Consider the following 6,000-nt stretch of genomic DNA (forward strand, 5'->3'; position numbering starts at 1 on the left):
GATCGCATCTCGCGATCTAGGCAGCACAAGCCTGCCTACGTTGTTCACGCGTTGCTCGTACTGAAGCCTTTTTGATGGCGAGCAACGTAGTTATCTTAGACATGTTAGGGTTAGCATTGTTCTTCATGTTACATGCTTTCGTAGTGCAACCCTTGCATGTCTAGCCGCCCCTACGCCTATCTTAGGTGTAGGGGCGGCACCCCGCTTGATCATAGTTTAGTAGATCTGATCCGTTACGATTGCTCCTTGTTCTACAAGGATTAGTTTAATATCTGCAATAGTTAGGCCTTACAAAGGGGGAGGATCCAGCGGCACGTAGGGTGTCGTTCGTTGGCCCTAAGCGAGGATGTTCCGAGGATCAACCTCGTGTTGGTTTTTAGGCCTTGTTTAGGATCGGCTTACGATCACCGTGCGTGGCCGCGAGGCCCAACTCGGAGTAGGACGATCCGATTATGCGGTGAAAACCCCACATCGTCGTAGATCTCATTAGCTTTACCTTGATCAAGCAGGACCACCATATATTCGGACACCTCGTGCGAATCATGGGTGGATCGGCTGTTTGAGCCGATCCACGAGGATAACCTCGAGAGCCGATCGAGGCTCGTATTTAACGTTTACGTGTGTGCCCTGCAGGAAACTAAGCGAGGCATCATCCACACCTTCCCGACCAGGTATAGGTCGGGTGGCACGCCCTTGTGATAAACATCGGTGCGTGCGACCAGGGAGGCTTTGCGGGTCGTCGCTCAGAGGGACTAGGGCCAGCCGCAGCCCTAGTTGTTCCCGGCTCTACGGTGTTGCCCGTCTCTACCCGCCAGTGGGTTTCTGACGTCAACACATTCTGGCACGCCCGGTGGGACAACCCTCGACATCGACAACATCGCCATCTACATCCAAGATGGCGGAAGACACTCCGGTCACGTACGCGGATCTGCCTGATGAGCTCAAGAAGAAGCATGACGAAATCAGGGCAGTCCTCGAAGCCGAACTCGTCGGCTCTTTCCACAGAACCCGCTCCCAGGGCCAACCAGGACACGTGTTCAGCATCAACATGGTAGAACTTGGGTACCGTCCCGGTAAGGGTAATGACGAGGGCAACTGCTCTCATAGCAAGAATGAAGAAAGAGCCGACCCACGCGATCGGCTCCGACACTGCCACCAAGTCCTAGCGATGATCAAGATGGAGGCCGATTCTAGCGATCGGACCGTGTTATCCGCGCCACCCGCTCTCCCAGTATTTGGCGTCGACCTCACAGGAGACGGAAGGCTGGGGCATGGGTTCACCCCGGCTGATGAGCTGGAAGAAATCGACATCGGCCATGGAGACAAGCCGCGACCAACTTTTATCAGCAAGAGGGTGGATCCACAGCTCAGGAGTCAGATGATTGCTCTATCAAAGGAATACCCAAGCACAAATGAGACATCGGCTGGTACGAACACGATGCTCGTTCCCCCGACGGAGCCTAGTGCTCCAGGATTACACGAGGAATATTACGACACCTTCATGGAGCGCTTCGATCTAGCGAGTCGGCCAAGGTTATTTTCACCGCACGATCTGCTTGGGTTCAATGGTGATCTAACGAACAGCAGCCACGTCGGCTACACGAATCCCAACGGGGCCGGCGTACGAGTACAGTCCCTTGGCATAATGCAGAGCCGATATCCGCAGTCACCTGACAGATTCGGCTCGGGGGAGGCATATAATCAGCAGACAAAAGCATGGGCAAGGAAATGTCAGGAGCCGATGGAAAATCATCGGCCAGTAAAAAAAAATCACAAAGGTAGCAAGTACAGCAAGACCCAGTCCAGCGAAACATCATCTGTCTCTGAAGGCCCTACTGAAGAAACACGCCGAGGGCGAGAACGGCGTCAACACGGATGCGATCTGCCTCAGCAATCTCAGCCTCGGTCATCCTCGTCCTTACCCGTCACCCAGCTGATTGCTCAGGGTACGGATTTCAGCCAGATCGGTCTTCAGATCGGCTGTGAGGCCTCTCGCTTCGTCTTGAGAACGGGCAACAAGGGCTTCCTTGTCTTGGATGAGCTGTTTAGTCACCCTTACCTTCTCTTCGAGATTCTCCAGCTCCTTGCGCAGGGTCTCGAGTTCAGCGCGAGTGGCAGAAGTGTCCGTCGTGGCGTCCAGAGCAGCCTTCTTCTCATTGAGCCGTCGGCACTTTTCAGCAATATCGGCTCTCAGCGGAAGTTGGGAGTGGCGAAGAGTAATCCTTTGGCGAGCCGTTTGCACCCTTGATTTAAAGGCCGACAAGGTAACGGCGGGCCAGAGCTGCACTTGCAGGGTCATAGGGAGATGAGGCCGGATATCCTCGAAGATGCCTTTGGCTTCCTCGGAATTCTCAATCAGAATCTCAGTTGAGGCAGAAAGCAAGTCTTTGAGACGCTGGAGTTGACCATGGACCGTACTAGGGTGCGGCTCTCCACTTGCCTTGGAAGAAGCTGGTTCGATGGATTCTGGGTCGAACGTAAGCAAGCTCGAGAGATCACAACCCTGACAGGGTAGACAAAGTGAGTTTAGCAGGCAGTGGGGGAATTGATGGAGCCAAGGAAGGGAGACATACCTCTCCCAAGGAAGGAGGAGCAGCCGACGCAGTAACAATCGGCTTTTCTGTGGACTCGGGTGGGTCAGCCACTGGGGCAGCCGCTATCGTCGAGGTAGCTAGATCCAGAGTAGCGGACGGTCTCGGTACCTCCTCAACGTCTCCGCTAGAAGTTTCCGCGGCCTGTAAGAGGAAGTGATTAGCCGATCCAAATGACAACGGGATAGCATGAAAGTGTGACCAGAAGATAATTACATTTGAGACCTCCTGGCTTGATGAAGAGGCTCGTGGGTTCTTACGAGCCCTTTTGACACAGCGGTGCTTCGTGCGTAACCCCGATCTGGTCGGGGCCTGGGGGGCAGGGGGTTCAGTGATCGACCTTTCCTTGGAAGCCGGCGCTGGTGAAGCCGTCTGACTCTGGGTAGTGGACCTTTCGGAATTACCCGAGCTCGAGTCTCCCTGGCTGGTTTCTTCGGCCCCGCTGGAGGATCCTTCAATAGAGGCCTGTAGGAAAGGATACAAGCGTGTTATAAACAATTTTTTTGAAAGCGGACAAGCGCCTACAGGGTCTGAATCAACTTACACGCAAGCTTTCTTGAACCAGAGCTTTACGCTTCAGAGTTTTCCTGGCCGCCACCTTCCTCACCGCCGTCCTCGCCTGAGTCGAGGCTCGGGGGCAACTGGCCCTGAAGATGCTCTACTCTTGGGAGCCGATTTCGGTGAAATCGGCTGACTCTGCATTATGACTTTCTTCAGGGGTGGCGAGCTCTGGCAGAAGAGAACCACTGGTGCCGGAGGAAGAAACACGAAAGGAGAACCGTCGGCTTGTGTGGGAGCCGGGCCATCTTGTTGCTGCTAGGAGAAAGAGTCAGGTCACAGACGGTCACCATAAGGCAGTTACAAGAAATGCTTAAGTGACGGTACCTGGTCTGCAGGGGGATCATACTCGGTGTCAAGCTCTTTCAGCTGCGGTCCTAGGGCCCTCCTGAAGACGTGGGTCTTCCACATAGACCACCAAGTTTCAAAACCATCGGTAGTGAAGGAAAAACGGAGGTCATGGGGAACTGGTATGGCCAAAGCGTCAAAGAAGGTATAGCACCTTTGGGCAGTAAGGATGTCAGGCAGTTCAGCTCTACTTGCTGTCAGGTGGTGCAAGAAAAAGTGTGGAGGCACCTGTCCGAGACCGAGCTGTCGAGCTGCTACTACTGGTTGATAACACTCATAACCGGGCTTGATGATCCGGTTCGAGGTACTCATGCCAACAGGGAGGAAGCAAGGACGAATCATGAGGGAGTACAAGTGTTGTGTGCTGGCGTCACCGGCAAAGTCATCCAATCGGAAAGAGACGGGGTTCTCAAAACTTGCCGATTCAGTGTAAGGGTGGAACAGGGGGTTGTCCAAACCTTGGAAGAAAATCTTAAACCATCCTGCTGCTTCCTTGGGGATTAGCCTGCTGCCCGGGAGACCATACAGGGCTTGGCCGTAGCTGGTGCATCGGATTTCCTTTCCAGTTACATCCGGAAAGGTGCAGTTGGTCAGCGATGGGAAGTCTGGGATTTGGTTTTGGAAGTATAGTTGGGCCCACAGCCGAATGAACCACCAGGGGCCGCCAGTTTTAACTGTTTTGCGAGAGAACAGTTTGACGGACATCAGTTGAAGGGATCGATAAATCTCTCCAAGGAATAGTTTGCCTAGGCCGAGTTGGGTGCCTTTAGCAAGTTCATAGGCCAGGGAGAGGTAATTCTTGGTGGGAGCAAGTGATGGACCGCAAAATATGAAGTGCTCCGACCGGAAATTCAGGAAGGCTGTGTGCTCCCTCTCTGTCACGGGGCCTTTGGTTTTCATATAGCGATTGAGATAGGCACCCCGAGCTGGTACACTCTTTTTTAGAGGAGAGAGTGAAAGGGACTTTTGGCAGCTTGAATGCGGAAGGGCTGGGGATGCAATGTCTAGCCCTGTAATCATGGCCACATCCAAGCAGGGTCGGAGTCATAGGGCCATGACCAAACATGAAACGAGTTCGGTGCATCGGACCAGAAGTAGCCGATGGTTTTCAGGATGTTCTCATTCTTCTCAAGAGGAGATAGCGACAATGACAGGGCATCGGCTATCCCTATGGTTTCCCAAGTGGCATAGTGGGATTTTGATACCCTATTGTACCATGCCACCCAGCCTTCAGGAGGATTAGGCCAGGCTCGCAGGCAGTCGGCCCAGGAAGTCAGATCTAGGTTTTGGCTCACAAAGGGGATTCTGTTAGCTTCGCACGAAATTAACAGGGCAGGGCTCTCAGAAGAACGAGGACCGAGGCACATCGAATTTGCGAGAGAAGGATGTGGCAGAAGAATATCTGAAACCTAAATTAGTAGTGGAGTGAGGCATTAATTCAGGTGTTTGCCATTAATCCCATGTCAAGTCAAACGGTGAGAAGAGGTTGAGGATTACCTTCAGTCCGGAAACCGTGGTATCGGTATTGGATGATTCCGCCATGAGATGCGTTGAAGAAATTGGTAGCAGCGCGGTCGAGATCTGTGTAGGTGGTTGTGGATTGGAACTGCTCAGGCGACGATTTGGGGATCTGACTTTGTCTTTTCAGATGGAGGTCGCGGGTTACCGTTTGGAAGAGCGGCTAGCTCGACGTTACCCAGTGTGTTTATGAGAGAGACCGATGCGATGCCATCGGTTCTTTTTTGAAGATCGTGTGACTTTGACTATCGGCAAAACGATTGACTGGAAACGCTTCTTCAGTAACAAAGGAGGGTTTTTAATAGCGAGCCGATTGCTCAAGGAGAGCCGATTGCTTGCATATCACTGGTGCCATGTCACTAATCCTCGCTGCCCTCGTTATCGGCATCATAGCTGTCACCAGCGCTACTTCTGGAGAACTCCTCCTCACTACGAAACATGAGGAGACGAGATGATAAAGGATACTGCAACAGTGCTGCCACGACATGACCCGACGAAAGAAAGCGTAATGATTTTGGAAATGTCATTTCCAAAACCAGGGGGGCATGTGTTATCACCAGAATTTGACCAAGTCAGGAGGTGGGCCGCGATCAGGATGGGCTTGGAAGATTACGCGTGGAGGATCTCTGAAGCGGCCCTGTTCGGTGGAGTTGGGCCAGATTGCCCATGTATCTTTAATTGTAGTAGATTGTATCTAGATTAAAAGTTAGAGTTTATCTCGTGCACGGTTTAGTGTACGCCAACATTAGAGAGTCCGCTGGACTATAAATATGTACCTAGGGTTTATGGAATAAACAACAACCAACGTTCAACCACAAACAAATCTCGGCGCATCGCCAACTCCTTCGTCTCGAGGGTTTCTACCGGTAGCGTCATGCTGCCTAGATCGCATCTCGCGATCTAGGCAGCACAAGCCTGCCTACGTTGTTCACGCGTTGCTCGTACCGAAGCCTTTTTGATGGCGAGCAACGTAGTTATCTTAGAC

Source organism: Lolium rigidum, chromosome 7 (assembly GCF_022539505.1).
Source record: "Lolium rigidum isolate FL_2022 chromosome 7, APGP_CSIRO_Lrig_0.1, whole genome shotgun sequence".
NCBI classification, from domain to species: domain Eukaryota; kingdom Viridiplantae; phylum Streptophyta; class Magnoliopsida; order Poales; family Poaceae; genus Lolium; species Lolium rigidum.